Below are 11,259 nucleotides of genomic sequence, written 5' to 3'. Positions count from 1 at the left end.
CCGTCTTTACTCCTGGAGTGTCGCCAATGGCTTCCGTTTTTCTGCCGAAAAGACGGTCTGTATTAACTTCTGGCGCTACAAAGAGTTTCTCCCACCGTCCTTACGACTCGGTCCCGTTGCTCTCCCACTCGTGGAGACAATCAAATTTTTAGGCCTTACCTTTGACAGGAAACTTAGCTGGTCTCCACATGTGTCATATTTGGCAGCCCGTTGTACCCGTTCTTTAAATGTCCTCCGTGTTCTCAGTGGTATGTCGTGGGGAGCGGATCGCACCGTCCTCCTTCGCCTATATCGGTCGATCGTCCGCTCCAAGCTGGATTATGGGAGCTTCGTATACTCCTCTGCACGGCCATCCATCTTACGCCGCCTCAACTCCATACAACATCGGGGTTTACGACTTGCGATCGGAGCATTTTATACCAGTCCCGTAGAGAGTCTTCATGCTGACGCTGGCGAATTGCCACTCACCTACCGGCGCGATATACTGCTTTGTCGGTATGCCTGTCGGCTACTGTCAATGCCCGACCATCCTTCTTATCGTTCCTTTTTTGACGACTCTCTTGACCTTCAATACGGGTTGTATGTCTCTGCCTTGCTACCCCCTGGAGTTCGCTTTCGTCGCCTCCTTCAACACCTTCATTTTTCACTCCCTGCAACCTTCCGAGTGGGCGAGAGCCGCACGCCACCTTGGCTCCAGGCTCAGGTCCGCGTTCACCTCGACCTCAGCTCGCTCCCAAAAGAAGTCACCCCCGGTTCGGTCTACCACTCCCGTTTTTTGGAACTTCGTTCGAAGTTCAACAACATGACTTTCATTTATACAGATGGCTCTAAGACCAATGACGGGGTCGGGTGTTCCTTTATTGTCGGGGCACAAAGTTTCCAATACCGGCTCCATGGCCATTGTTCGGTCTTCACAGCTGAGCTCTTTGCCCTCTACCAGGCTGTTCTGTACATCTGCCGCCACCGACATTCTGCTTATGTCATCTGCTCAGATTCCCTGAGCGCCATCCAGAGCCTCAGTGATCCGTACCCGGTTCACCCTTTCGTACACCGGATCCAACGCTCTCTTCAGCAGCTGGTGGACGTCGGTACGCCGGTTAGCTTTATGTGGGTTCCTGGCCATGTCGGTATCCCTGGGAACGAAGCTGCAGATGCCACGGCCAAGGCTGCGGTCCTCCAGCCTCGGACAGCTTCTTGTTGTGTCCCTTCGTCCGATTTTAGCAGGGTCATTTGTCGGCGCGTTGTGTCGCTGTGGCATGCCGATTGGGCTGCACTTACCGACAACAAGCTTCGGGCCTTAAAACCTCTTCCCGTGGCTTGGACGTCCTCCTCACGCCCTTCTCGGCGGGAGGAGGTCGTTTTAGCAAGGTTAAGAATTGGACACTGCCGGTTCAGCCATCGCCATCTGCTGACGGCTGCGCCGGCGCCGTTCTGCCCATGTGGGCACTTGCTGACGGTTAGTCACATTTTAATGTCCTGTCCCGATCTTAAAACACTGCGCCTCGATCTTAACCTGCCTACTACTTTAGATGCCATTTTAGCGGATGACCCACGAGCAGCTGCTCGTGTTCTTTGTTTTATCAATTTGACAAACCTCGCTAAGGACATTTGATGATGTTTTTTAATCCTATGCCTGTCAGTCTGTCTTTTATTGTGTTTTCCCTTTTAGTTGTTGTTGTCAACTTGTGCCTCGCGGTGCATTCTTAGAGTAGTCAGGGCGCTAATGACCATTGAAGTTGTGCGCCCGAAAACCACAAAAAAAAAAAAAAAAAAAAAGAGGGCGGACAGGAACAGTGAGTTCAGGAGTGGTAGGAGGGGGTCGGGCCTTACACTTCTGGGAGTAGGTGGGATGAGGGAGGTTACAGGTATTACAGGAGGGGGGGGGGGGGGGAATGGAGATTGGGGCAGTGCCGTAAAAAGTGGGCTTGCCTACAGTGCGGGCAGGTGGGGGCCTCGCGGCACTCAGATGTTGTGTGCGCATTATATCGCAAGCACTTTTGGGGGGATTGAGGAGGGGAACGGGAGGGGTCAACTTTATAGCGCTGGTCAAAAAGGAGGGCACCCTCCTTCAGGAGACGGTCTATGGAGGGGGCGTGCTCAGAAAAAACGCGCATAAGGCGGGTGGGGCCGGCAGCGTTATGGATGCGGCGAACCGCACGCACCTCCAGATGGGGATGGGACTGGAGCTCCGCCAACACCACCTCCTCCATGATCACTAGACTGAGCCGAGTCATCACGGCGGTGAGGGTTGGCGGGCGACGCGGAGGTTGGGGTTGGCGGGAGGGAGGTGGTGAAGGAGCAGGGGTGAGAGAGGCATGAGGGCCAAAGCGGGTGACAGGGATGCGGGAAAGGAGGTCTGTGTGGAGGGTAGGGCTTGGGGAGGAGATGAGTTCCGAAGCACGGCGCGGAGTGAGGAGGGAGATGGGGGCACCAGGACAATGCTGGCGAAGGAAGAGGGTGAGGTTCCGGGCTTCAAGGAGGGAGGGATCCGGACGGGAGAGGAGGTAGCGGTAGGAGGAGGGGGTGGAGGAGGAGGGGGCAGGGACGGGCGGGGAGACATCCATGGCATCAGGGGTGGGGGAAGGGGGACGAGGCGGAGCCTTTTTTGGGGCAGAGGAGGCAGGGGAGCAGCTGGGGCGCTTGACGGCGGTGGAGGAGGTGTGGGGGATGGGAACAACTGGAATGTGGCGGGGAGTGGCAGGTCCTGGGGCTGGAGTCGGCGCCGGAGACGGTGAGGGCGATGGCGATGGCGAAGGCGAAGGCGATGGTGAAGTCGACGATGAAGACGATGAAGGTGAAGGGGAGAGTGGGGCTTGGGCAGTAGCCCGCCGGGCGACCACCCTGGCGGGGGCCGCAGAAACGGATGGAGCAGGGGGAGGGAGTGGAGGGAAGGGATCAGAGGAGGCGCGGGAGGGGATGGGGTGACAAAGAGGGAGGGAGATGAGAGAGTGAGGAGTGGGGGGATGGACTGAGGGGAGAGGGAAGCGGCACACCACGTGATAGTGGTGGCAGCAGCGGAGGGGGAGGTGTAGATAATGGCAGTGGTGGTGGCTGTAGAAGTGGTGGTGGGGGTGGACATGATGATAAGGGGGAAAAAAACACAGTACTAGACAAAGGAACAAACGAGAGACACAGAGAAGAGAGGGACGGGGAATGATGAAGGAGATTGGGGCCGAAGCCCCACTCTGCTGCCGCTGGTGGCGGGCGACCCGGCCGGTTGGCCGGCTGCTGCTGCTGCTGCTGCTGCTGCTGCTGCTGCTGCTGCTGCTGCTGCGGGCAGCTAGGACCACCGCTGACCGCTGGCTGCAACCGCTGGTGGCGGGACCGCTGCTGGCCGCTGGATGGTGACCGCTGGCTGCTGGCTGCTGGCTGGCTGGCTGGCACCTTGTGTGTTCAGGATGAACATCCTTCATCAGTACTTTCCTTTCACATGCGCTCTAGAGAATGTGGCAAAAATCCCTCATGACAGAGATTCATCCACATCGTCTCTGCTTCAGTGTGGGTGGAGAATCCAAAATACATTTTACACTGACAGATGCCACAATTTACCCGTGGAAAACTGGTGCCCATGGATTCAAGTTTGAGACTGGATAAAGGTCCACTGGATGTCCATCTGTCTCGCTGAGTGCACTCACAAAAATTGGAGCCTCCGGATTCAGGGAGTATTTTTGTGTCTCTCTTGCACTGACTTCCACCAAGCCCTCAGCAGTACATCCTAGACGTACTGCTACCAGCCTGCTCTGCAGAATTGATGACCTCGTCTGCACACTTCATTCTCTGTACATACCACAAGTGGCTGCGTTTGAGCTGACAAACACAGATTTGGGTTGGCTTGGTGGCAGAGTAATTTAGATTCTGACACAGTGTAAAAATCGCACAAATATCTCCAGCCATTCTGGTAGATTACAGCATGGACAGTCATTGCCGTCAGCCATTACAAATGTTCGATTATCAAACACTCAAACAGCAACTACACCTGATACAGCAAGAATAGAACTGCGCTCCGTTCCTCGCCTGAGGTAAGTGTGATTCGAGTAAAACTAGCATTTTATTGCTCTGTACGTCAAACAGCTTTTGCTGAGAATTGTATGGTTTGTTAAGTTAATGTAAATGCAGTGGGCAGTTTTCTTGGTGTCTAGTACTAACCAGCGGCCACAAAATAACAAAATCTAACGATGAGTCTTAATGGGTGTGCCGGTATTTGCTAAATGAGGTTGTGCTACTTTCGTCTGTGTGGGGCTAGGCGAGTGAGCAGTAGCGCGCCTGACGGTCAAGGGGAGAACTACTGTGCAGTTTTGAGCGTTTAAGATGGCGGTGAGTAGGCGTGTAAGCAACTATTAGACACAAGCAGCAAAGAACAGAAAGTCTGCCTCTAATAAAATGTATTTTACTGTTTTTTTTCTGTATATTTCTGTATTTGTTTCCCCCAATGGAACTTGAGTAGTGTAAGGTAATACTGATAGGTATCAATGATGCAGGTACTTGTAGGTGTTAGGAACGAACGTCAGGTATAAATAGCAGTGCCAGGCGCTAGGTAGTTAATCTTTGCGCAGTGGCAATATTGTGACCAATGAAGTATAACTGAGGTGCGATTATTGCTGGTTGAAAACTTTCACCAATACTCCGCCAGAGAGACGTGAAATACCGTCTCTGTGGCAATTTTTGGCAACCCCTGAGGGGGTGTAAGTCTCATAGAAACAATGCTTCAAGCTGTGTTTATCTGTGTACTCATTCTGCACTTGTGGAAGTGTTTAGCTGATGGTTGTTAGGGACCATGTACACAGACTAGGCTGTGTTCACTGATGAATTGTGTACATGTCTTAGGCAGCTGGTGAGAAACATTCTCCTCAGTGTAAGATGTTGTGCAACTGCTATGTGTGAATAAAGATGCCAATGTGGACAGTTGAAATGTGGTTCTGTCTAGTGGCAATTCTTGCTCCATAGCATACTTGTGGTACACACATGCAGTGATTAGTGATAAATGTAGGATTTGACAAAACTTCTGTCAGAATTTAGTGGAGGAGACTAGGGCAGTACAGTGAGAGTTGGTGAGTGTGTGGGAGGCAGGTGTTGTACTTAATTCATTTTCACAGCACTGCCAGTGTTATAATTTGTGTTTGTGTCCTGATCATTAGATGCATGTTTGATCCTTTTTGGACACTGCTGTGTGTACACCTTGATAATTAGAACTTATGACCATGGAACTGCTGTTGATAATATTGGGCAATGAGTCTGTTGACTTGAGATGATTGATGTGTTAGGCTGCACAGTGCCTAGTAAGGGCACTCACATTGAGGACAGTGTCCTATCTGGTGTGTGTTACACGAAACAGGAAGAACTGTAATGTTGTGCAAGGCTTTGCCTCATTTTGAGAATACATACATGTGCTGTAGTGTGCAGAGCAGAGGGATTGAAAGAAAGGTAAGGGCTAGTAGCTATTTGGATGGTAGCTAATGCAGTCCCTGATGATGTTTTGTTGAACCTTTATGTACCTTACATGTTTCATCTAAAGGCCACTGGTGGAAAATCTCCTTCATGCAGTGATAACAGTGATTGTGCGGTATATTTTGGTGGGCTGCAGCCATGGCATTTCCATTTTGAACAGCGTGTATTCCTTGAACTGTGGATTTACTGTGCAAATGTGACACATAATACAGTGTGATAGTTTAAATGGGATGGTGAGCTTAATGATGGTCCAGTGTGCTATGAGAATGTATTGCATGTGGAATACTGAAGAGAGGGAACCAGTGCTTGTGGGGTAAATTTTGTGACTGTCTCTGTGAATATAAATCAAAGAATGCAATGAAAAACACAGTGGTAGAGCAAGTGTAGGTGAGAATTGTAGCAGGACTCGTGCATTATTTTTTTTCTTTTTTTTTGCGTTTCGTTATGTATTGGTGTCCTCCAATATGATTTGCACCATGGCTACCTGTCAGTCTTTCCTTCGACTACTGAAGTACCAATAGGTGTTCGGAACAAACGTCAGATATAAATAGCAGCGCCAGTCGCAATGTAGATAACAACCACCCCTTCCAGCCCCCCATATCCTCAAAAAAGTAGTTTTTCCTGTTAGCCGCTCTGTTTTGCGACTTAAATACCTACGCCACTTTCTTCCACAACCCGGCCGTCTTTAGTTTCTCCCACCTCGACACTCTCGCCTCGTTCAAGCCCCTCTCACTTATCTTAGATTTTTCTCCTACCACGTCCTGTCACGTCTCCAGTATTGTCTCCTCTACGTCAGCTTTCTCTCCTTGCCTGCGAACAAATAGTTCTTTTTTTTTTTTTTAAATAATTTTCGCCTAATTTTAAGCGGCGCTATCCGTCGTTAGTGTGGCCGCTTGGAAGCACAATGTGCTGTAGCCTAGTATTCATCTTTAACGTTTTCGGTACAGTTGACCACGTCATTTCACATCCCCTCAAGTGCCGCAAGCCTGCAAGTCTCGAGACGCTACGATGGACGCTCTTTTTTTTTTTTTTTCTTTTATTGTATTTCAATTCCCCATCGGGGCGGGCTGGCAGCAGCATAGGCGCTGCTCTTCAGCCGAAAGACATAGAACGAAACAATAGAAGACATTTAAAAACAGCAAAGGAGAGAATGTGAACATAAATATAAAAAAGGGGAACATCATGGAAGGCAATACACAAAAAACGGGGTGACTGTTAAATGAAGAGAAAAAACTTTTTAAAAGTAGCACATCTAAAAAGCCACACACTGCGACGGTTAAAAGAAACACAAGGCACAGTAAGACTGGAGCATAAAGGTAGCGACGGACGGCATAGCACATAACGTAACACTGGCGGCGAACCTCAAGGCAGGACACAATTAAAACACACCTCTTGACGCACACGAGAAACAGCACTAAACAACACTGATGTGGCACACTGATGAAGAGCACCACAGAGGATCCGCCAGGCGCTAGGAGATGAGGGAGACCTGTAGAAGGGAGGGAGGGGAAGAGATGGGGGAGGTGAGTGGGGGGCGCGCGGAAGTGGGCCAGGTAGGGAGGGATGTGGGAAGAAGAGAGGCAAATATGGGAGCATGGTCTCAGGGGAGGGGGGGACGGAGGAAAATCCGCTCTGGGAGAAGGAGGAAAGAGGAAAAGGGGGCCCTGGGGAGGAGGGGGGGGGAAAAAGGCCAGGCTGTAGTTGGAAGGAAGGGTAGATGTCACGGCGAAGTTCGTCATCCGGGAGGGGGAGGCGTTGGAAGTTGCCCTGATGAAGGAAATGGAGGGTGTGGAGGTGGAGAGACGGAGGGATACAGCGATAGAGGCGCGGCAACGGGCGGGGGGTGGAGAGGAAGGAGGAAACCAGAGGGTGGGGGGGATCAAGCCTGCGAACAATGTAAAGGATGCGGAGATGTTGGAGGAACAGGAGGAGGTGGGGGAAGGGGATCAGTTCATACAGGAGCCGTGTGGGGGAAGGAAGGCAGATACGGAAGGCAAGGCGGAGTGCATGGCGTTCAAGCATTTGGAGGGCCTTGTAAAAGCGGGAGGGGGCGGAGATCCAGGCAACGCTGGCATAACAGAGGATAGGACGGATGAGGGATTTGTAGGTGTGGAGGATGGTAGAAGGATGCAAGCCCCATGTCCGGCCAGACAGGAGTTTCAGAAGGCGGAGGCGGGAATGGGCTTTCTGCTGGATGGTCAGGAGATGAGGGGTCCAGGTGAGGTGGCGGTCAAGGGTGAGGCCAAGGTATTTCAGGGTGGGGGTGAGTTGGATAGGACGACCATAAAGGGTGAGGTAGAAATCATGGAGGCGGAAGGAGCGAGTGGTGCGGCCTATGATGATTGCCTGGGTTTTGGAGGGGTTGAGACGGAGGAACCACTGGTTACACCAAGTGGTGAACTGGTTAAGGTGGGTTTGGAGGGTACGTTGAGACCGTTGAAGGGTAGGATAGAGAGCCAGGAAGGCGGTGTCATCAGCATACTGGAGAAGGGGGACTGGTGGGGGTGGCTTGGGCATATCAGCTGTATACAAGAGATAAAGGAGAGGGGAGAGGACAGAACCCTGGGGGACGCCAGCCGTGGGATAAAAGATACGGGAGTTGGTGTTGTGGAGGGTGACATAGGAAGGACGGTGCGAGAGGAAGGAAGCGACCAGACGGACAAAATTGATAGGCAGGGCGTAGGTTTGGAGTTTAAAGAGGAGACCGGGATGCCATACACGGTCATAGGCATTTTGGAGGTCAAGGGAAACAAAAATGGCGGAGCGACGGGAGTTGAGCTGGAGGGACAGAAGGTGAACAAGGTTGAGGAGTTGGTCGTCAGCAGAGAAGGAGGGTCGGAAGCCACACTGGGTAAGGGGGAGGAGGTGGTGTTGAGCAAGGTGCTGATGGATACGGCGGGAGAGGATGGATTCAAAGACCTTACTGAAGACGGAGGTGAGGCAGATGGGACGATAGGAAGAGGCGGCAGAAGGGGGTTTGTTGGGTTTGAGGAATAAGAGGATGCGGGAGGTCTTCCACAGGTCAGGGTAGAAGCCAGTAGAGAGGACGACATTATAGAGATGGGCGAGGACAGTCAGGAAGGAATAGGGGCTTTCGCGAAGGTGACGGTAGGTGACACAGTCGTGACCAGGGGCCGTGTTGCGTTTGGACCGGAGGATAAGTTTAATGTCTTGTGCTGTGATGGGAGTGTTTATGTCGGAGGGGGCAACTGCCCCAAGTACTGGAGACTAGGAGCAAGAGGAGCGACCGAGGTATCGGCACGTTCCATGACCGTGGGGAAAAGAGAATAATCAAAGTGGGATCATCGGGGATGGAGAAGACCTCGGAAAGGCGGGAAGCGAAGTGATTGGCCTTACTGAGGTTGTCAGGAAGGGGGCGATCGTTATGGAGAAGGGGGTAGTGGGGAGCGGAAAGGGAACCAGTAAGACGATGGAAGGCGGACCAGTGCTTGGAGGAGTTGATAGGGAGGGTGGCGTTGAGTCGTGTGCAGGTCTGGCGCCAGTCTCGGCGTTTCGTTGCCGTAATAAGGTTCCGTACGTGTCGCTGTATTTGCCGGTGGCGTTGGAGTGTATCCCTGTCACGAGTGCGCAGGAAGGAGCGATAGAGGCGGCGGGATTCACGGAGGAGGAGGACAGCCCGCGGAGGGAGAGTGGGACGGTGTGGGTGGATGGTTTTAGTAGGAACATGGGCCTCCAGGGCGTCAGTAATTACCTGCTGAAGGAAGGACGAGGTGTTTTTGATGTCGTCAGGATGGCGATAGGTAAGAGGGTGGCTTTCGACCTGGGCGGAGATGGAGTCCCGGTAGGCATCCCAGTTGGCACGGCGATAGTCATGGACGGCCTTGGGAGGGGGTGCAGGGTGCGGAGCCGGAGGGGGGCGGTTTGCAGATGTGATGGTGAGAAGGACAGGGAGGTGATCGCTACCTGTGGGGTCAAGGACGGCGACAGTGATACGCCCAAGGAGGTTGGCGGAGGCAATGACAACATCGGGGGTGGTGTTACTTTCAGGTCGGGTGTGCTGGGGAAGAGGAACAAGGTCACCTTGAAGCGTGGAGAGGAACTGATGCCACCGCCGAAGGGCAGCAGGAGTGCGGCTATGGATGTTGAGGTCGGCGGCAATCACATAGGTGGAGAAGGTGTGGTCAATGTGTGAGATGAAGTCATAAGGAAGAGGAGCAGCGGGGCGGACATAGATGGTGGCACAGGTAATGGTGAGGGAGGGGAAGAAGACGCTAAGGATAAGGTGTTCAGTGGGGTCATTGAGGAGAGGTTGTGGCCGGACAGGGATATGCTTAAGGTGGCCAATCGCGACTCCACCCTGCGCACGAGGACCAGGAGCGTCAGTGCGGTGGAGGATATAGGGGGAGGTGCGGATAGAATGGTGGGGCTGGAGAAAGGTTTTGTTCAAGAGGAAGGTGTCGACCTGGTGGTGGGAGAGGGTGTGCATGAGGAGGTATTTGTTGGAGCGGAAGGAGCGAATGTTCTGGAAGAGGATGCGAGACTCATGCCGCGCCATGTCGGGAAGGAGGGGGGGAAGAGAGGGAAGGGAAGAGACTTAAACTAGGGTGTCGAGGCGGGTGAAAGTGAAGTGGGCTTGGTTGTGGGAGTAAGTGGCGAAGGCGTTCAGGTGGAAAACAGAGCGAGCAGCAAGGGATATTTGTTGGAAGGTGTGGGGGCGCTGAAAAGGGTGAATGTTTTGGAGGACAACGGTAATGAACCGGATGATGTCCTCGGCCGTGGGTGGTGGACGGAGGGAATTGTTGGGATGGACAGGGGGATCGACGGGACGAACTGGGACCGTAAGTTCAGGGGTGGCTGGAGGGGGTTTAGCTTTACATTTGTGGGAGTATGTGGGATGGGGGCCATTGCAGGTATTACAGGAAGGAGGAGCAGCGAGGTTGGGGCAGTTTTTAAGAAAATGGGAGGCCTTGCAATGGGGACAGGTGGGGGGGTTTTTGCAGTTGGGAGTCAGGTGGTCATTGTACATCAGGCACCGCTGGCAACGGTAGGATTGGGGAGGGGATTTGGAGGATTCAACAGGGTGGCGACGGTGGTATATCAGGGCACCCTGGGTGAGGAGATGGTCTATGGATGGGGCGGATTCAGAGAATACCCGCATGAGGTAGGTGGGACCAGAGGCATTGTGGATACGGCGGGCAGAGCGGATTTCCAAGTCCGGGTGGGAGTTCAGTTCTACCAACACTTCATCCTCTGTGATCACAGGGCTGAGCTTGGTGATCACAGCGGTGTAGGTGGGGGGGCGACGGGGAGGCTGGGGCTGACGATGAGTGGAAGCGGAAAGGAAGGGTGTCAGAGAGGCGTGGGGGCCAAACATAACTCGTGGGAGTTTTCGCAGGAGGTCGGTGTGAATGGATGGGGACGGGTACTTGATAAGGACTGAGTCCCTGCGGGGAATGAGTTGGGAAATGGGAGCACCAGGTAAGTACTTTCGTATTTCCTTGGTGAGGGTACGAGCATCGAGGAACTTAGGATTGGGAGTTGACAGGACGAAGGTGTGGAGGGTGGGGGCCAAGGTATGGGTGGCAGGAGGGGGGGTGGTGTCCATGGAGACGGCAGGGGGAGGGGGAGGGGGAGGTGGTGTAGATTTTTTGTGGGAAGTCTCGGGAGCAGAGTCGGTAAGGACGCGCTTTTGGGGTTTTTTAGAGACTGGAGGCTGGGAGGAGGGGAGAGGGACGGGGAGGAGAGGGAGGTGGCGGGTGGCAGATCCCTGTGGCGTAGCGGAGGCACCGGGAGAAGCAGCTGGTTCAGTGGTGGCGATGGTGGCTCGGCGCGACGTGATGCGTGCGGGAGATG

At 53.2% G+C, this 11,259-nt stretch overlaps 1 non-coding gene across 1 annotated transcript; it reads left to right on the top strand.

Moving 5' to 3' along the window:
- The first annotated feature begins 4,541 nt into the window (after nt 1–4,541).
- LOC126210862 (U4 spliceosomal RNA) lies at nt 4,542–4,681 on the top strand. Its single transcript, XR_007540826.1, has one exon. It is a non-coding gene; the product is annotated as a U4 spliceosomal RNA (small nuclear RNA).
- The last annotated feature ends 6,578 nt before the right edge of the window (nt 4,682–11,259 follow it).

This window comes from Schistocerca nitens, chromosome 10 (assembly GCF_023898315.1).
Source record: "Schistocerca nitens isolate TAMUIC-IGC-003100 chromosome 10, iqSchNite1.1, whole genome shotgun sequence".
Taxonomy (NCBI): Eukaryota; Metazoa; Arthropoda; class Insecta; order Orthoptera; family Acrididae; genus Schistocerca; species Schistocerca nitens.
This window is presented reverse-complemented; position numbering and strand designations above follow the sequence as displayed.